This window comes from Chelon labrosus (genome assembly GCF_963514085.1).
Source record: "Chelon labrosus genome assembly, chromosome: 8".
NCBI lineage: Eukaryota > Metazoa > Chordata > Actinopteri > Mugiliformes > Mugilidae > Chelon > Chelon labrosus.
This window is the reverse complement of record NC_140358.1, coordinates 29,695,882-29,717,683: the sequence shown is the minus strand read 5'-3', so window position 1 is coordinate 29,717,683 and position 21,802 is coordinate 29,695,882.

The following is a 21,802-nucleotide window of genomic DNA, read 5'->3' as shown; positions in this document are numbered from 1 at the left end:
ATATGTAAAATACATTTACATATAGAAATGTGGAACGCTTCAGATCTCAGACCTGAGCACGAGCAGCATGAACTCTCAATCATCTCATATATTCAAAACATGTCTTTACACATTACTATGACATCAAGGGATCCTGGGGCTTTGGTGGCTCCTCTGGGGGGGCGGTCTGGGGGGTCCTGGGGGTCATGCCCCCCCCCCCCCCCCCATCGGAGACAGCTGCTCTGGACATTTCATTTTTTAGGTGTTTTCTTCTGAACGATGGACGGATGAACGGCGGCAGAAATAACCCTCACACACTTTGTGTTTCATTGTCCCCCCCCCCCTCTGTTCGGGGCCTTATCTGCTCTCCACCAGGTTATTAGTTCCTTTGCCATCGCCATGGCAACAAAGCGCTGCGCCTGCCTCGCCGCCATCCATTATGTTTCAGAACAGAGTGAGAGAGAGAGAGAGATGTAGTGGAGAGGAGGATCAAAGCAGCTCGGTCACTACGGCGACAGGCCAGGATGAAACCAACAGTGAGTCTCTTTCTACTCCAAACTGTAGTGACCCCCCCCCTCCCCCCCGCCCCCAGTGTGTGTGTGTGTGTGTGTGTGTGTGTGTGTGTGTGTGTCAGATAAATGTTGTCTGACTCCTGCAGCAGTCGTGACTCATTAAGGCCAAAATTCACAGATGAATCTTCGTCTGATTCAGGACATATGGCCAAAAGTATGCGGACGCCGCTGTCCCTGTTTCTACTGGACATGACAGGACCATGACTTTATATTTTATTTTCTCCAGATGTGTCAGAAGACGTGTCTGTGTTCAGTTATCTCTGTTCGTTATGTGACACGTCTCTTTCCAGAATACAAACGTCTTTTAGCCTGAATTTGGTGTGAACTATGTTTAAATTATACTTTTATTAAAAATACACGCTGAACCAAATAACTGCATCTTAAAAGTTTAATATCTTAAACTTTGCCTCATACAACAACAAATACTCTTCACACGCTTAAAAGTATTTCCACATTTTCCACATTTCTGCATAAAATATATTCTAAACAAGTCTCATGTGGACAGAGACGATGGAGACGTGGAGACATCTTGGTCATCTAAGTCATCGTCCATTCAGGACATGGATTCTTATTTCTTTCTCTCCTTTCTGCTTTCTCACATCCTCCTCTTCCTCCTTCTTCTCTCCACTTTCCTTTTATTCTCTTTCTTTCTCCCTCACCGTCTTTTTCTTCTTGACCTTCACATCCACCTTCCTCTTCTCCTCCTCCTCCTTCTACTGCACCTTCATGTAATTCTCCGTCTTCTCCTCCTCCCTCATCTTCCTTTTCTACTGCTCTCCTTTCTTCTTCTACTCAATTTCTTTTTCTTCTCCATCTTCTCCACCTTCCTTTAATTCTCATTCTTCACCTTCACATCCCTCTTCCTCCTCTTCTTCTTCTTCTCCTCCTGCTCCACCAATTTCTTCTCCTTCTTCACTCTCTTCTTCTCAGCTGACTCATTGGTGCTTCTATGAATTAATTCCCTGCCATTGAAGGTTGGACAACTTCTCCTTCTCTTTCTTCTGTTCTGTTTCCAGTGGAAACAGCTGGTACTCGGACTACATCCATCTGTGACAAGCCTGAAACTGAACCTGGTGACTCTTCTCATTCTAAAACATTTATCTTGCTCATTTTAAAGCTGACTACCAGTCGCTGTCACTGTACTCTGTGTTTGGAAAACTCTAAATGGAAAATGGAACATGCACACGATGCAGCCTCCAGCTCGCTGTGAAGCCCCGGGTGTGCCGGTGTCATCTCTCCTCTGCCTCCGTGTTGCTCCTGAATCTGAAGAAATGTGAGTAAGTTTCAGCAAAGTTCAAAAACAGATCGACGAGCGGCATTAAGAAAACATATCGAGCGTATGAAACGTGTCGGTTGGAGAGGAAAGCGGAGGGAGAAATCTGGAAAGCTATACTCAGAGTGGAGCGGCGGCACTTAGGCCCAATTAGAATGCATATTTTAAGTGGAGTTAAACCTGGTGAAATATTCATGATGTGCCCCACTGCTGCTGCTGCTGCTGCTGTAGGATGAGGAGGTGGAGGAGGAGGTGGTGGTGCGGTGGAAGGATCAGCCTCTGGGGGGCGCCATGCTCCCATCGAGTGAAGAGGAGAGCCACGCAGTCCGTGCAGCCTGCTGCAGAGAGAGGACGGAGAGAGGCGTCTACACTGGTCTGCTCTGGAACCTCCTTCAGCTCCTCCATCAACAAACTGAGCCTCTGTTCAGTAGCAGAGACACCGTTCACTCTGCAGGCTGCACAACGGCAGCAGCAGCAGCAGCAGCAGCAGCAGCAGCAGCGTCATTTATGAACACACAACAGAGATGCTTTAGTTTCTGCAGGGGACAGTGCAGCGCTGTCAGGGAAGTGTCCACATGCAGCATGTCTGGTGGGGTTGCACTGTCACTAATAAAAACGCAGCAGAAAGAAATAAATCTATATTCTTGACTTGAACCGACAGCTCATGTGTTACATACTGTGAGCTGCAGATATGTATAGTCTGTATAAAAACAGGCAGCACCTCAGCACCATCAGTAGCATTTAATAGTCCTCCACAGCGTGTTGTTAGATGAGATAGTGTAGCAGCTAAAGGTCTAATAACTTTATCAAACAGTTGATGTGCAGCCTCCTTCTCTCTGTTACCACAGGACGTTTGGTGAAGTTGTTAACTGACTGCTGTCCAGAGGATTTGGACCGTTCCTCTGCTAGCGTTAGCCTTAGCATGACTTTGTTGCAGTAGTACTTTAGTTGTATTTCAGGACTGACATGTCACGGTAGTATGGGCTTCATCTCTAGTGAAATATTTCCACACACTTGATGAACCAATGACCCACTGGACTCCTCACCTGTCTTCTAAGAGGCGTCCATGTTGGTATTGTCACGTCATCGGTGGCTAGTCAACATGATGTCAGTCTGGTATCCCCAAAAAACCCCAAAAAGCACAGTAGCTTTGGACATTAGCTCTAATTGCTAGGCTACATTTAGCACAAGGCACAGAGCACTTTCTCTCTTTTCATTTAACACATTTTTCCTGCACCTTATTTATATACTCACGCATACATATGTATATATATTATTCTTTTTGCAGTTTTATATTTCTTTTTATTTATTTACTGTTTAGTAAAGTGAGTTTCATTGTATGGCTGTTTTCACTGTGAATATGACAACAGACATGTTTACATTCAGCTTCCTTCTAAAGAAATAAATGTGCTAAACTTTATATTCACTGTAAGAATGATTGTTTTACAGCTTCATGAATAGAACCGTTAAAAAGGTGGTAAATCTGAACAGAGGCAGCCAGGTTTAATCTGTCAACACTTTCTTTCTTTGCTTCTTTCTCCTTGACACGACTCCTTGAATTTCAGTGTCTATTGTTCATTCTGGTTCGACTGGAAACCAGAAAGTTGATCTGGAGTCTCTCAGTTGGGAAACTATTATGCTCCTGCAAAGATCAGCTGGATCAGAAGAGTTGACTCTGATTGGTTGGAGGGCTATCACACACTGCATGTAGAGGAATTTATTTCTCTGTTATCTGTGATCGAATGAGACTGAGATTAAAGGCATCATGTGTCAAATCAGCTGCTCCTCTTTTAGTTCCTTCATGCAACAAAGGGAATGTCAAACATTTAAAAAGTAAAGTTTACCAGCCTAAAATGAAGAAACAATCAGCAACTGAACAACTTATTTCTCTATGATTTCGGCAGCAAACAGTGGCAACAAACTGTTTGGTGTGATTTGAAGAAATCTGGGAGCAGAGTGAACAAGAGGAGGAGAGGAGGGAGGGAAGGTACAGCCTGATTGTTGCAAGAGAAGGAGCTGCTGTCAATCATCTATCATCCACCTTTAATTGTCCAGTGTTGGGACGATGCCCCCCCCATGGACACGTCCCACCACTAAGCTGTGATTGGAGAGTTGTTAATAATAATACTTCTGCAAACTAAATGCATTCAGTACAGAAGCATTTTACTAACAGAGACGACGCCTTGATTGATGCACAGAGGTTTATTGGTGGACAGGACCTAATCTCTACCACGATATTTAGCTATAATACATATAATTCATGCTTCCATTCAGACTTGTTTGCTGTGTTTATGATAAATTTTAAATTGATCCAAGTGCTCCCAGACGTTCGGAGCATTTAGGAGTTGTTTTTTTGATCCTCTGAGCCTGAACGCAGCGAGCTCTCCGACCAAAGCTGGGCAGAGGTTTTCTCTCTGAGCGCGCTCTCTGACGCCCCTTTGTGTTTCTGCTTGAGGGTTCTGATGGCGTGGAGGCTGCCGGGGCCGCTGACCTCGCTGTGGCAGGTGTCTTCCTCAGCGGCGGTGTGGGGCCGACTCTCCTCCGCTCAGACAAGGACAAAGTCACCAAAAGCTATAGAAGAAAAAAAAAAAGAAAACAACTTTTGTGCTTTCTGAGAACTTTCCAAGGATCCCCGGTCTCACATTAAGACCGCTAACCAGCTCGTCCTTGGCCGCTTTCTGTGCAGGAAATGGCAGCATCTAAAGAAAGACTGTCAAAGTTAGACACGACTTTACTCTGATCCCTCTTAAGACAAAAGGATTCAACCTCTTTTTTTATATTTTTAAATTTATCTCCTTCTAGAACATTCAGGTTTTTGTTAAAACTTCTCTCTGCAGAAAATCCTGATTTTAAACATCACACAGTATTACTGACATTAGAACCTTTTTATTATTAACATAAGTTGATCTGATAAATTATCTATGAGGTTATATATGTGTGACACATCTTTTCTCAGTGGTCAGTTGCACTAGATCTGTTTAACTTTAAAATTATTCTGAGCAGGTGATACGTTCCACTTACTTTATAACTGAGACACACGTTAAAATGAAAGTGCAAATACACACCTCAATGTTAACTAAGATTTATTAGTTGTCTATTAAATGCTCAGCTCCTGAATGGTGTACCACAAGCCTCTGTGCTTGGACCACCGCTTTTTGAACTGTTCATGCTCTGACCGTGACACGACATCCTGCATGCATGTACAGTAAATGTCAGTTTAGACAGTTCAGGGAGAGCTACAATTAGCTAGGAGGCTAGGAAGCTAGGAAGCGCTACTATTAGCTAGGAAGCTAGAATAACTAGTATAGGCTAGGAGGTTAGGAAGCTAGAAGAGCTACTATTAGCTCTAAGACTAGGAAGGTTCTATTATCTAGAAGCTAGGAAGGTAGGAAGAACTAATATTAGCTAGGAGGCTAGGAAGGTTCTTTTATCTAGGTGCTAGGAAGCTAGGAATAGCTGCTACTAGCTAGAAGGCTGGGAAGCTAGGAAGAGCTACTATTAGCTAGGAGGCTAGGAAGTTTCTATTAGCTGGGGGGCTAGGAAGCTAGGAAGAGCTACTATTAGCCAGGAAGCTCGAATAACTAGTATAGGCTAGGAGGCTAGGAAGCTAGAAGAGCTACTATTAGCTCTGAGACTAGGGAGGTTCTATTATCTAGAAGCTAGGAAGCTAGGAAGAGCTGCTATTAGCTAGGAGGCTAAGAAGTTTCTATTAGCTGGGGGGCTAGGAAGCTAGAAGAGCTACTCATGGCTCCGAGGCTAGGACAGCTCTAGTATCTAGAAGCTAGAAGGCTAGGAAGAGCTACTATTAGTTACCAGAGAAGCTACTGTTATCTGGATTTAGGCATCTAAATCCAGATAACAGCTGACTGTCGACTTGTTGGGTCTCTACCTTTAGTTTGTCCAGGATAAGAACCTTCATCTGTTCATCCATGCTCCACGTCAGAACCAGGCTGAACAGCCATGAAGGATTACTGTGATGACTGATTTGGGTTTGTCAGGTTTCACTCATTAAAAAGGAAAGAGAAGGAAACACCCAGTAATCAGAGGAACTGAAAGCCTTGTCATTAAATGAACATCAAGGAAACAGTTGACAGTTTTTCTGGGTGTAAATAAAGTCTGAGAGTGAAATGTGTAAAAGCTGGTCTGGCTGTGATAACAGGACAGACGCGTTCTCTCCTCGTTGGTTGGGAAGCAGCGCTGGTGTCTTTGTAAACTCCGTGCAGGCTGTGAGTTCAGTCATCTGCCAAGAACAGAAAGACTCTCTGCAGGTGAAACAGCAGACAGTTTAGAGCCGAGCGTGTCGAGCTGCAGAGAGCAGAACCAGGCCAGTCAGAACAAATGGAAGCATGTTGAGTTCAGACGACGACCGAGACCTTTAGACTTTAAACGGCAGGAGCTGCTGCAGCGCTGAGAGAGAGACAGGTGGAGGGTTAGCTCTCTGAGTGGAGGAGGCTGATGATGTTGTTTTCAGTCATGATGTTCTTGAACAGAATGTCTGACCAGAGAAAAATAAACAGAGCAGACAGCCAATGAAACTGACTTATGACAAAATGAAGAAACTCAGTCAGGTCAGCACAATGAACCGAGCTGAGTCCGGTTAGAGGGGGAGCTCTCAGCCTGATACGATGACCTTATTATGATATAACCAGATAGTTTACCTGATGAGTCTTAAGCTGGGGACACACTACACAACTTTTACAGTCTACAACAAGATTTGTCAAACCAACTAAAACCAAGTTAACGCATCAAGCTCACGTGCAAACTCTTGAGAAGGTGCACTTCAACCAGCATCACATCAGCCCTCGTGCTACTTCCTGTCGTCTCCAGACACTATGTCCTGTGTCACTGGCTGTTGGCAGCACGTGTTTGCAGTTGGGTCAGTAATCAGTTCACACTGCCTGATATTTGACCATATTCTTCAACTGCGACTGAGATCGGTCTTTTTTGTGCCGACTATCCATGCTATGCATCCGATTTTCCATACTAGTGATTTTCAAAAGTCCAGTTTTTTCAACAAAACCGTTGATGGAACGTAGTGTTGAAGGCGTTGATTAGAACTAGAACCAAACCAAGGTAAAGTGCAGGATTTTAATACCAACTACAGGTGAGTATCTTGTTGTCTTCTAGAACGGAAGAAGCTTCAACAAACTCCACAAGTTCAGTTGCCTTTTCTTTCAGCTTGTTTTATTTATTTTAGATAAACCGTGACGTGAATAACCGAGAACCTGTAAGAAGAAATATTAGAAACACACTTGTCTTGGGTTGTATGGTTTGGTTAATAAAGTATTGAATACATCTACATTGATGCTACTTTACTTGTCTGTGTGACTGTAGCTGTCAGCCAGGAGAAGATGTCATCAGGTGGTGTCCAACTATCACGCGGCGTTTCCAACCTAAACCACAACGCCCTCAGGTTGGCGGGTCAGTAGTGGTGGCCAATCACTGCCCATCTCCTCCTGGCCCCTGGCCCAACTCCGCCCTCCTATTCCAGAGCCAACAGGATGCTCTCTCTGCTGCCTCCCCTAACCTATGACGAGCTGCCTTCCTCTCCCTTCCTGCTATTCCCAGAGCTGTGAGCGTCTTCCACACAGACTGTGCCAGGTAACCCCTGCATCTGACCTCTACTGGGAACAGCCAGATCTGCCATCCTTTGTCCCTGCACTGCTGGACGAGGTCCTGGAAGCTTTCCTCTTGTGGGCCCAGTCGCATTCTTCAGTTCGATCAGGATGATCTCCTCTGCCTCCTCAGACCATGTGACCAAGTCAGGCCTCCGTGATGTTTGCACAACCTCAGTAAAATATGATCTACTAAAAGAGATGCACACGGAGCAGAAACATTCAAGCCCCTGCACGGAGACTTGGTGTTGTGTTGCGGTGTCGACGCAGCGAGAGAAGCATGAATTAAGGAAGCAGAGCAGGGAGGCATGTAGAGAGGAAGCAAGACAGGTAAACAGACGGTAAACACGGTCCAGCAGCTTCACTTCCTCCATCAGTGTCTGAGCTGCATGCGTTCAGTATTTACAGCCATGAAAAAAAAATGTGTCGGCCGCGACTGACTGCACACGAGCCAAAGGCCACCACCAAGCAGAGCATATCTGTACAGCTGTATCGTATGCACATCGATCTCTGAGATGGACGGCTCCAAAACATGAATGTAAAGTGTGAAATGTGTAGAGAGGATTAGAGAGGAAGACGACCAGCAGCTATCAGGTCAGTCTCTGGGAGGAGAGGATGGTTGGGACACATGTGAACACATAAATACTCCCTGAGAACTACGAGGCCTTGGTTCTGAAACAGCACAACTACTGTAGGATGCAGAGAAGGAAACAAGGTGAGGCGGGAGAAGAAGGAAGCAGATTGGTGGACTGGTTACTGAGGAGGCCCAACAGGTTATTGCAAAAGAAGACGACAAAGAGGCTCACTGTGGCGGTTTGTGGTGAAGTACCTGCTGCCTTATAAACGGTCCATGAAGAGAATGACAGAAAACAATACAGCAAGGCAGCAGGACAGAGAGTCAGCAAGGTCCAGATCTCCAGATCTGTCCCAGGTGGTGTTCAGTGTTCAGTTTAATTTTCCAGGTAAAAACACTTGAGCTTGAGTTTGGTGGGTGAACAACGATTGATCTCAAAACAAAACTAAAGTGCATTTACTCTTCTCAAGACACTCTGTGTTTCTCAATTTGTCTTCTTGTCTGTGCAAGTTCTGACTAAGTACAGTCCAAACACCCAGGTGTGTCCTTGACCCTCCTGTTTTATCACATTTTGTGGTAACTTGTGTGGACTTGGTGCAGCTAGGTGTCCCACCTGAAGAATGACTGTCCTGAGTCCTCCTGTCCTCCAGAGTCTGTACTTCAGAATCTAACATGTCTGCATATTTGGTATTAATGAACAGCCTCTGTATTGTGTTTGTGAACAGTTTTCTAAAGAGTAGAGAAGCAGTGGACCACATGACGTCATATAATGACTTTGTATTATCCAGGTGTGAGTAGTTGTGGTGTCTGAATGCTGCAGTTTGATGATTTCTCTGCTTCAGCTGCATCGTTTTGTTATGATGGACTACACTGGACTAACCAGTCTGGATGGTTAACGTACTAAACTAAATATTGACCTGATATTTTGTTTGTGTTTTTGTGAACAGATTTTTTAGCTCCAAACCATCAGCTGTATCTGGCAACAAGCGGCAAGAACAGGCAATTATACAGTGAGAAGATATTACACCAACAAGAATAGAAAACAAGAAGATAGAAGAGACAGAACAGGCTACAAGTACAAGGTGGCAGAGAGAGATCAACACACTGCAACTCAACAGAACACATGACAGAAGACGAGGCAACGCTGCAAGCAACACGAACCATGATGGGAATATTTCAAGGGGAGAACCAGAAAGAGATGAGAAGGTTCAGAATAAATGATTAAATATTTTTAATGTTGTCAATCTGCAAAGGAAGTGCATGTTTCGTCAGATTATTTGAACTGAGGAGTTCATGGAAAGCTAAAGGTTGATGAAGAATCATGTGATCAACACTACACCTCTAAAACCTGAACAACAGCAGCGTCCCAGCAGGTTCATCACCCTGGAAGCTTTTCCATTTGTGCTTTTTGCAGCATGTCTCCGTATCTGTCGGTGCTGTCAAACTAATGAAGACGTTTTCTTCACCTGCTTCTGTTTTTGCCTCTGTTTTCTTGACTTGCTTTGCATCGAGTTCTCTCGGTCACAGTAAATAAGAAAGAGCAGAATATTATTTAGTCATTTTTTGAGTAAGACAGGCCGTTAGAAAACCAGTCAACATAGAGTGTAGCAGAGAGTAAGTTAAGGCAGAAAGACGGTAAGAAGGAAGCAGAGAGAAGCAGTCAGTCAGTCAGTCAGTCAGTCAGTCAGACAGGCAGGCAGTCAGAGAGGCAGGCAGGCAGTCAGAGAGGCAGGCAGGCAGGCAGCCATGGCGGCTCCACATGTTAGCTGGAAGAGGCCATTTAATCATGTTTCAGCAGCAGTTGGTGGCGAGCGAGCAGCAGATGCCTCGCCATCCGACGCCGATTAATCCTCCTGCCGGCCGCCAGCCGCCGGCCTCGAGCCTCCGACATCACCACGGCGACGGGCGGCGGGAACACACGGCCGAGGTGAAAGAGGGACGGAGGGACGGTCGCTCCGCCGTCTTCCTCCGATTCCCCCCGTCGCTCGCCGTCCGTCTGTTTTCCATTTGTCGCCGGGGCGTCAGAACGACCAGCGCTGACTCCCTCCTTCGCTCAGTTTACCAGAGCTGGTATCCATCACGGAGTCAAAATAAAAATCTCTAAAACAATCTGGATGTCTTTGAGGTTTGTGAATCACAGACAGTAGCAGCGTTCTTCAGGAAAACGCTAACGATGGTTTGATGATCAATTAACTGGTTCCTGCTGATGTGAGTTCATTAAAATATTCCAGAAATGATCTGAAGTCTAATGTTCAGAGATGATGGGACTCTTCTGGTACCGTCTCTCAGGCGATCGATCAGACGGAGTTCCCGAGTCCCTCCTCTCCGGGTGAAAGCATATTTGTGTCGGAGCTAGCCGTTAGCATCCAGCGGCTCAGCTGGATGCTAATTGTGTCCTGGCATCAGCGGGGGCTCCTGGCTGCAGAGGCCGCTCCACGCTTCCTGTCAGCCAGGTGATGCATGTTCTGCACGGCTGCCATGTAATAGGATGCACGACATGCCGGAGAACGGATGCCTGATACACACTAAGACAAATATACACAGCCGATCATGTAGCACGTCATTACAGCAGCAGCAGCATCTGGAGGGTTGCAGAGGTGGTAATCTGCTGGCATACATATGTATGGATGGATATTCAGAAGGTTTCAGTGGCGGAGAGAAGCAGCTGCTGTCTGACTGTAGACGTTAATTCACTGCTTCGATGCCCGACAACATACTTCCAGCTCGCGCCATCCAGGGGGTCAGAATGGAGCATGCTGGGACATTTTTATTGAGTTTTATGCTGTGTTCACACCTAACCTGCATGGTGGGGTTAAACGAACTCTGGTGTGTTTGTCCATTCACTCCGGTTCATTTGTGCGACAGTAGGAAAAACGTTTGAGGAAAAGGTTTCATTCAGATTCAGGTAATTATCAAAAGTTTAACTTCAGCTTGTTAAACCAGACGATCTCTGCTGAAACACATCGGCCTTCAGCTGCTGACAAGAGGAGCGACGACTTCTAGAAGCTGATGGAAGCTATAAGAGTTATATTACCTCTGCTTTGTTCTCCTCCACCAACTCTGGAGTTAAACATCTGGCTCTTCACCACCTCAATGGTCCACTTTCTTCACCAGCTCATCTCCAACTGTGTCTTTCTGCTGTTAGAAGAGTTAGAGTAGAGGTGGGCTTAGTGCTGCAACAACTGGCACAGCCTAAACTGACAAAATCCAAGAAGAAGAAGAAGAAGATGAACAAGAAGTTTAACGCTTAATAAAACTGAAACCTCTCTGCACTGTGGCTGAGAAAATAACAGAAACTCCATGGCAGATGCTAATGGTGATGCTAATGGTGATGCTAATGGTTAGCGCTGCTTTCCAGCTGTTTATTTCTGCACATTTTGCTCTAAGTGGGTGTTAGCGACCTTGACCAAAGCATGAAGGTTCTTGGTTCTAACCTGCTGATCTGTTAGGGTGTTCATAGATAAATCAGTTGAGGAAGTACTAGTTAGTTGGTTCATTCATTTGACTCGATGCAGAAATGTGACATAAAACCAAACCTGAACTTTGAAAGAGGCTAAAAAGTGAAGCTGAACTCAAACAAGCTAGCTCCTGCAGTCATTCTCTCTCTGCCACGGTGCCGTTGAGCGGCAGAATGACGACCTGAAAGCGATTTCACCTCAGTTTTTTTTTTTTTCTTTTTAAAGATTCAATTACCCAGTGATCTCATTGGCTGTTAATCCTCGACGCTCCATTCATTGGGTTTAGGACGAGAGTGCAGAGGATCGATACTGAACTCGCTCCCATTCAGCTGCAGAATGAACACTCGCTGGTCTCACTGTGTGCATGCTCGATACTAAACAATGCTCAGCATGCTCCAGGCCTGATCACTACGGGACGAATCAGAGGAGAATATTAAGTGTGTGGTTCACCCTGTACAGTCCCGTCAGCGTGCATGTGCACACAGGTGACAGATCAACAGATTCATAAGATCTGTGGTTATGGTTGGAGACAAAAACATTAGAGTCTGACCCTCAACGGTCCAACATCCCAATCTGACAGAGGTTTGCTGCAGGGTTAAAGGTCACTAAGAGAGGGCCATGGCTAAGTTTTATTTTTACAGGTATCTGCTTTGAAGAAGTGGCTGCTGCAGTATGTTTGAGGATGAGTTATTTACTGGCTCACCTTTTCAGATATTGCTTTGGAATGGACGGAGAGATGAGGTATTACATTTCAGTGTTTCACCTTAAACCTGGGAGGCTGGTGACGGGGGTTAGATACTGACTGGAAATGAGCAGCGACGGTGCAGAAGTGAAGCTGCAGGAAGAAAATCTGAGCTTTAAATGTTTGTTCAGAGCAGAGAAGGTCTCAGTGAGGAGGGCTCTGTCCAGCTTGGATTTAAAGGCTTCTCTGTAAAGTGTCTGAAGAATGTAAGAAAAGAAGAAAGAAAAAGGGACAAATTATTTCTATGAAACATCTCAGAGTTAAGATGAATTGCAGCAGGACTGAAGCCTTTTAAAGACTCGTGCGTTCATGTTTTAGTTGAACCTGGTGTGTTTGAGCTGAGCAGGCAGCCTGCTGCAGCGCTCCCTCCTCCTCCTCCTGCTCCTCCTCCTCCTCCTCCTCCTCCTCCAGCACATTCAGCAGCTAACCAGGTTATGCCTGAATCGGATTATCAATTTCTGGGCTAAGTTGAAATCTACAGATTGCGCGCCGAGGCAGGAGTGACGGGCTAAGGAGTGCGCTGTCAGGACAGATTGATGGAGCTGCTCATTCACAGCGACACCGAGCCCATTTATAAAGCAGTAATTGCTGCTGTGATATCGACACTCTTCCTGCTTCGACCTTCACCCCTGCCGGCCTCCTCCTCCTCCTCCTCCTCCTCCTCCTCCTCCATGCGTTCACGCTCGTCGTCCGGCTCACACGACGGCTTCATCTTCTTTTTGTAAATCAAACTGTTGATTTTCTTCCTCCTGCTCGGGGTTCCCTCAGCTGCTTGTTAGCGCTGCACTGTTAAAAATGTCAATCTCAAGCTCATCTCTCTCCTTCATTGAGCTCTTTAAGATTTATATTCCCTTAAAAGTGAAAAAATTAGTAAATGAGCTGACAGGAGGAGGAGCAACGTGCACGTCTCTTTGTTTCTTGTTCTATCTTCACCAGAACAATTAAACTCTCTCACTCAACACATTCAGCTTTTAACAAAAGAAAACACAAATAAATCCCAAACATTATGATTTCCTACATCTCCTTATCCCGAGCTCTCAGACGTACAGCCAGACAGGAAGTGGAACGCCTTCTTCTCATCAGTGTTAAAGTTAAATCATTATGTCAGTACATCCACACATGGCACAAAGATCAACCCGTAGCTATAGCTCATAGCTCATTCTTCATACTTTATGACATTTTCCAATTGCCCATCTTCTTTTTCTTTGTTTTTCTTTTTGGAAACTTCATTTTCTGGTTTTCATCTTAATGTCCAGTGTTTTACTGTTAATCTTCTATCCAGAGTTAAGTCTCTGTCACGTTCTGCTTCACTCCACTGCATGTCAGAGGACGGTTTACACTTTTTAACAGCTTTAGTTACTTTGCTGATTCTAACTGATAATAAAATATATTTTTGAGACTATTGATGTACTTTGCAAATTGATTCACATGGGATTAAGATCAGAGTCGACCAGAGGTCCCCAGGTAAAACTAGTCCCGTGCAAATAGGTTTTAATACAGAACAACACGAGAGAGAAACAGAAAGAGTAAAATCAACAAAAGGGCTCCAGGTGGAGGTAAACTTATTGTTTCTGCCTGTTTTGCATCTGTTTTAGCCACTGATGGGGCTGCTCTTGCTTTCCAGTATGCTCATATTCATTGTGGTTCTTGCAGGAGCTATGGTCCTTTAACAGGTATGTGAGAATATTTTGCAGAAGACCTCATAAAATACGAGCCCCATGAGGCTGGACTGTACGAGCATCTCAGACGACCGGGGTCATTGTCAAAGAATCTTTGTTTTTTTTGCTGCATCACTTTCAACATGTACCTTTGCATGTTGTTGGCATGTCTGGGTTCTCCTTCATCTTCCTCCCTCAGTCCAAAGACACAGTTCTTTTAAACTGGCTGCAGATGTGCAGGTTAAATGTCTGACTCATGTTGCAGGTGATTTAAACATGATGTTGCTTTCAGTTTTAAAAGTTGCACAGCTGAACTTGTGAATTATGTGAAGCACCTGGAGGCATCACTAATCATTTATTATGATTATCAGCTGCTTAATTCTCCTCTTAGTGATGAACTGACTCAGAAACACAACAGTACTCTCTGTGTTCCAGAATGATTTCTATGAATCTGTTGTGTCAAAATGAAAATGGAGCTTTTTAGAGCTCAGTAACCACCTCACTGGTTAAAACGGCCTTTTTATTTATTTATTTATTTATTTGCAACGGCTGAGACGAGCGTGCCAGGCGGAGGGAGGAGGGAGGAGGGAGGAGGGGGAAGGAATGGGGGAGGAGGAGGAGGGAGGTGAGAGATTACCTAGCATGGGGCTGGCAGCGCTCCGACGCTCCTCAGAGCGACACACAGACTCACACATTTAGTATTCTGACTCCACGCCGGCTCAGATCAGATGTGTTATCACACGCTGGAGTGGAGGAGATGGGATGCTAATTTAAACCTGGAGGAGGAGGAGGAGGAGGAGGAGGGGGAGGGGGGCAGGCATCACAAAGAGCCAGCCATCATGAATGACAATTTACTATAATTTCATGTGCTATCGTTTACGTTTTTCAACGTGAAGGACGATGTGAACTACAGCTGAAAATACATCAGATACGTGGTTATAAATGTAATTATCCAATAAAATACAATCGTCTCCTTAGCTACAATGCTAATGCTGCTACGTCCCTGAGACTGGGACAAACCTGGAGGCTGCATCTTCATCAGATATTTCATGTGGCTCCTTGTTGCTGAGGCAGACAGACACTTGGACTTGGACCATGTGATTGTTTGGCTGGGAAGCGTTTGGAGATAATGGAGCTGGTAGGAAGAGCTGAACAGGTACCTGGGCCGTGTGGTCTGCAGGTGAGGGGGGTGGGCACTGACTTAGACTGAGGAGGAGGTGGTGGTCTGGAGATGCCTTCCTTTGGAGAACATAAAGGAAGTGAAATCGTTCTGACACCAAAGAGGAGGCCGGTGTAAATATTTGAGAATCTGGACTACGTCTGGCCTCCTCTGCTTTAGTTCAGCTTCTAATTCGTTTTTTTCCTGTCTCTTCTTCTTTTCTTTTCAGCGGCGCCTGTTGAGCCAAGCTGCCAGATTTCATCCTCTTTCATTACTCCCTCCCATTATTCCCTAATTTCCTTCCCCTCGCTCTTCGGGCACCTTTTGCACAAAGCAATCAGCCGGCAGTTAATGGCTGGGACTATCCTGCTCTGAGTGTCTGTTATTTCTTTATTCTTTCTTTCGTTCTTTTTTTACTTCTGTGGAAATGAAATGAGACAAAAGCAGAAGCCGCTCTTCGCCAACCTTGGCCCCCGCCCTCGCTCTGAGAAATGAGTCTGTTGAGTGGACGGTTCGGTTGGAGCCGTGTTCGTCTTCCTGTGGAGACCAAGCACTTGATTCCTGCTCTCGGTTAATCGCTCATTTCACCACGGACGGGACGCAGCAGGTGGTCGGCATTGCCGTCCACAGGAGTGTATGTAACGAGGTTCATGTAAGAGGATAAATCCGGATTCAGCTAAACCTTCGAACACAGACAGCATGAAAAGAAAAGAAAACGATGGGAAACCCTCAGTGAAGTGTGGTCTGGGGTTGATCCCTTAAAGGGAAGTAAGCCACAGATCAAGACTAAAATAACAGAATAAAACCAAAGCAATAAGGACGGTTTATCCATACATCATCACTGTCGTCTCTCTTCTTGTCCTCTTGTCTGCACCGAGGGACGACATCCTCATATTACAGCGTTATAATAGTTCCATGACTGATTTGAAACTCTTGTGTTTTGCATAATATCTGCTTACATTTCATATACATCGTCAAACATTGGAAAGTACTGGGTTTTATTATCATGTATTGGTTTTGTGCAGCGCCTGCTGACTTAATTATGCCTTTTTTTAAGCTCGTTATTCTCACCAGGTGTTTCCAAAGACTGCACGAATCACATCCTGTGTTTAAGGAGTGGATAAAATATCTCAGCACGCAACTGGACAGTCCTCCGACCAATCATAGGCCAAAAGAAGTTGGAAACTAATTAAGGTCCACTCCTCTGTCCATCACCACATTAAGCCCCGCCCACACAATCTGAGTGGCCCGGCAGATCTGTTCCCAGCCGTAGACAGTATAAAGATGGAGTGAAGCCAAAGCAAGTAGAGCTCCCCCTGGTGTCTGGCTGCAGTATACGTCATAAGCTCCACCCCCTCCATGTTAGTGGGCGGGACTTGGGCCAAACTAAAACACTAAAATACGCTCACATAAATGTTTTCCAAGGATGGTTTCTGTCAATTTAGTTAGTTAATATAATGTTCATGAATATTCAAGTTTTAGTTAGTTATTTGACGCTATAGAAACAGGAAGTGACATAATGGTGACTACCAGTTGCCATGCCAACCACTCTGTGGAACTGTGAGAGTTGTAAAAAACTAAATGAAATAAACAAGTCCAGTCTATAATCCATCATGTCCTTGTAACTGGTGGAGGTAGAGCAGAGCGTAGTATTAATGAAACTAAAACATGAGTGAGTCTGGAGGAAGTGTGGGCGGGGCATCAATATCACGGCTCCACGTGGCTCCGCCCTCAGACCGTACTGATCAGACTCTGGATCCAAACTCACAAGATGGCGCCGCCCGTATCGCCGGGAAAATAGAGTCAGTTTGACCAATGAGAGGAAGTGGAGACGTGGTGTCCATATTTATATACAGTCTATGCTCCAAATGGAACAACTTTACTTCAGACTGACTAGTGTCCCCGGTACTGGAGGTAGAAGAGGGTCAGGCTCGTGGGAGTTCATGAAACAGCTGCAAAATGTAATTTAAATACAGAGGACTTTAATTATGTGCAGTAATGTTTTTATCTTGCTCTATATGTTTGAAGGCTGTATCTTAACCCAGTCAGTCATCGTCCTCTCTCTCAGCTCTAACTGAGCAGCCATGAAAGATCCAAAACTAAAGAAAGGAGCAGATGAAAAGGAAATGGATGTGTAAAGATGAAAGGGGCCGGTCTCCTGGTTCTACGTCCTGACCCGTGAGACCAGCGTCCATCCAGACCAGCGTCAGTCACACCACCAGGGGACTGTGTTGTTGGTTTGTCTTGAAGGAAAGGTCACAGCATCCTGATCAGATGTTTTAAAGATCACAAACCTTTTATTGCTCTCGTCTCGTGGGATCATATTTTTTTGGCGGAGCTGCTTCCTCTGATTTGAATCGTTGGGTCAAACCTCTGACTCCTCTTCATCTCCGTCATCACTCCGGTGCGTTAACCTGCGACGAATCATCTTCCACATCACACGAGGTCTAACTGCTGCGGCCATTTGTCATTATTACCTCCCTCTTCTTCTTCTGAAGCCCCCGCCCCTCTCTCTCTCTCTCTCTCTCTCTCTGGCACGGCCCCGTTCTAATCCTCGCCGTTATTGTCGGCACATTTTCATTATCTCTGAGAGGCTCGGCGCTCACTGTGCTTTGATGAGTTTATGAACAGTGGCACCTCTAATCCGAGGGAAGATGCTCTTGAGAACGCAGTGATCAGCGCGCACATCAGAGCGCCGGCAGCCAGGGGACGAGCCGATGTAATTTTACATTTGTAATAATAATCTGGGAAGTCTTTAATGCGATTCAAAGCCAGGCTTGTCAAAAATAATATTGCGGAGTTAATATGAGGTGAGGGACCATGGAGAGAGGGCGGGTGGGGGGTCTGCTGCTGCTGCTGCTGCTGCTCCTGATGGAGAAATGTACATTCAGCTGATTGGAAGTGTGCCGGCAGTAATTGAGGGCTTTGTTGTTGCCTTGTCCACAAATGGATTTCTCATTACGGTGAATGCAGCAGCATGTTCTCTGCAGTGAACGGTTGCCATAGGAGCTGTAATAACACGTAATGCTGCGTGACCCTCGGCTGGTCGCTCGCACTTTCCAGAGCTGTCAGGGCGTGCGCACAATTAGAGCATTATTTGTGACACGGATATTAACACAAATATCTGTGCACTTGAAGAATAAACAGCGGCGGCGGCGCTTGATGGCGGCGGTGGCGGCGCTTCCCGTCCTGATGTGAGGAGAAGATACGCGGAGGCCGCCGTGGCTGGGGCAGAACTCAGCCATTAAACGCCGTAAACAGACCAATCAAAACACTCGTCAACAAGCCCCGGCGACACAGTCCCTCTCCTTCGACTCAACGCTTTCATCGGCTCTTTCAGTTTCCTGCCAAATAAACACTTTCCTCACAAATTGCCCCTGCATAATCAAATATGTCTGAGTGCAGAAATCAGAGAAGGAGAGAGGAGAGGAAGGAAGGGAAGGAAGGCGTCCTGGCTCCTGGTCGGCAGGTCTTATCTGACGCTTTCCTGTTTTTACTCTCTGCTGATATGCTATGTGCAGCCTGTGGTCTCCATCTGTCCTCTTAACATTTCTGGACATTTAAATGTCTCTGTACGTCAGAGACGAGGACAGAGAGGGAGCTCTATAAGTCCCTCGGCTGCAGTTTGTCCTGCCGAGCCGCCGTAGCGTGTTCTCCCTCCTGCTTCCTCTCACAGCTACAGAACAAACCCTCTCCGGTCGCTCTTTCATCCCTCTCTCCTTCTTTTTGTTTCTTCTCCGGTGCAGCTGTTTGCCTGCGCTGACTGTTGGTGGGCCGACTACAGTAATTAAGCACCAATTAGCCCACCTTCAGAGCTGTATTAACGAGGCTCGACAGCCCGAGGCCGGGGCAACAGGCTATAATCACCCAGCGGCCCCTCAGCAGGATAATGGTACGACCGTGAACTGCTACTTAGCCACTCGAGTGAGCGCCACACGAGTTGAGCTGCGTGACTTTCGGCGTGTCGTTGATCTCCTTACCTCCAGACAGACTGCTGAAGCACGCCGACTCCTCGGTAAATAAGCTCTTTGATCTGCGTTCTGTTGTGCGGTTGCTCTTGTTTGTCCTCTGGCGGCCCATAATTAGCTCTCTCAGAGTGTTTGCTGGGTGCCAGCTCTCTTTTGTGGCCACGCAGAAGTAGCTCAAAGCAAACTGAGTCCAGAGTTTGCAGATTTTCTGTCCAAACTTTCTCCTAGAGATGAGTCCTGATTTGATTTGTGACTCTTTATTTATCCACCTCTGCAGTAGATCAGGGTGTGCACATACGGACAGTTTCAGATTTAACATGTGCATCAAAGCGTTCTCTGGTTGACGTGGTTCATCCAAGCTGGAACAAAGGCAACTTGTTTGGTTTCTTAAAGATGGATTTTTTTCAGAGCAGCGTTTGTTGGGGAAGGAAAACAGGATCAAAACTGATTCTTTGAGACAAAATCAGCAGATGTTTGGATTCTCTTGATGAATTCATCATCCTCAGTAGTCTAACACGACTTTTAGGACAAAATGTCCCTGAAATCGTTTAATCGTTCCGACTCCTGACTCCATCTCTAAATCATCTCCTCTGTGTCGTGTGTGAACATCCTCTCAGAATCTTTTAAACACTGATCATTTCAGGGTATTTGTGGATGAAACCACCTCAGACAGATTTGTTCCTGGTGACAGAAAACACCAACAGCTCCAGCGGCGAGGAGCGTGGAAGCTTTATAGAAGCGCCGACCTCCGACCCCACAGATTGCACGCTTTCCAGAGGCGATTATTTGCCGACGGAGACGTGCTTTTACACCCCCCCCCCCCCCCCCCCCCCGCAGACCCCCCCACCCCCACCAGACGCTGAAATGATTCAGTCCTGGAGAGATAATTGGTGAGCAGCGGGGTCATGTTTGATGGAAACACGCTTTGCAAATTTATCTGGGGGCTGCGGTGTCACAGCGGCGGTGGCGGCGGTGTCACAGTCAAACACTGTATTCAGTGTTCACTCCTCTTCCTCCTCTTCCTCCTCTTCCTCCTCTCGTCTCTCGTCCTCTGTGCTGAGGCCTGATACACTGAAGCAGAACAAATCCTCCTCCTTTGATTATGACAGGACTGAGCATCCTGCTCCACACCGGCTGAAGATGTTATTCGATCCACACTAAAGAGCGTTTGGTGAGTACGCCCCTGCACACGGAATAAACACGACACATCAGTCACTGCTTCTCTGGTCTCTAACGACGGTGTGAGCAGAGTTTCACCAGCGTACTACTTTATTTTTAAAGTCAGTGCCTCGTATTGTTGCTTAAAGAGCCGTCCCTCCCAGGAAGAGACCAGCAGACACACGACGAAACTCATGAGAATAAAAACCTGAGGCCACGACCAACGGGAGCAACGAACGAAACACCGTCCACCATTTTGGTTCCTGGCACCAAACGGAGAATCAGATGGAGCGAAGGCATCGTTGACATAGAAATAAAATAAATTATTATAATTAAAATAAGACATACAATTAATTCATTCAAAATATGAATTTAATTTAATTTTAATTAATTTGTTATTTTTAAATTTAATTTAACTTAAAAATAACAATAAGTTAATTAATTAATTAAATTGTTTACATAAATGTAATACATAAATAAATACATAAAATGATAAAAATACTATATATAATAAAGTAAAAAATAAATAAAAATAATATAGAGTAGAATTAATACAAAACTAAAGAGTCTCTATTGACCACTTCAAGTTATATTTCTATGTTTTCTAGATTCAAGAACATCTCAACGGTGCTTTGGGTTCTCCACCGTGCTAATCAGGATGCAGATGTAACGCTGTAAAGTTTTACAGCTTATCCAGCCACGCTCAGAAACAGCTGTCCTGTGATCTACACTTTATTTTGGAGTTGGTAAAACAGATTATTCAAATGAACCCTCCGTCCCAGTCAGAGGAAGAGCTAGCTCCGTTCAGACGCTGGCAGTATTTTTAATGTTCTGCTTGTTTCACCTGGTAATATACAAGATGGTTACCTAGGCAACCAGGGCCTGCAGCATCCACCAGAGACCGAGTGTCATCTCCAAATTATATTTAAGTCTCAAACCCACAATCACAGGCTCATGGATGGTTCTGGACACGTGACGCTCAGTTTTTTTGTGCTTTTAGTCAAATCGTCTCTGAAAATAATAAAATATTGTGAGTGTTCGTGTCATCGGATGCTCAAATGGATTCAGGGAGCGTTTCCACATCCAGACGTTTCACATCCAAATGTATTTTGCAGGTAAAAATAGAGACTGCTTTAATGTTAGTGTACGGGGTTAGGGTCAGCCACTTAGCTGAGAGGCTCAGCTGCTGGGTGAGGCTGCAGGGCATGCGTTATGTCAATGGAAGGTCCTCACACAGATAGAAACACTAACCAGACATCTAGCTAATGAACAATGAGCCGTATTCACTACCACACCATCCCCGCTGATTACAGACAAACATCAATCCGTCTAAACAGATCTTCAAATGTCTTTAAGAGCGCCTCGTGTCGTCGTATTAAAAGCAAATAAATATAAGAGAATAAAAGCAGTAATACATTGGATTTGTCCTGAAAGCCTTTAAATCTCCAGCTCCTCTCCTCTGCTCCCGTTTCTGCTGCTGCAGCCTCTTAAATATCTTATCTCACCATTTCCATTCACACGCCGCGGTTTCCATTCAAGTAGGGAATCCATTCCCATACTGTGGTATTGTGTCATTGTGCTAGATGAATATAAATTGCATCAATTTCCAGTGATAAATGCAGAGACATTGTGCTGTGGATGCAGCA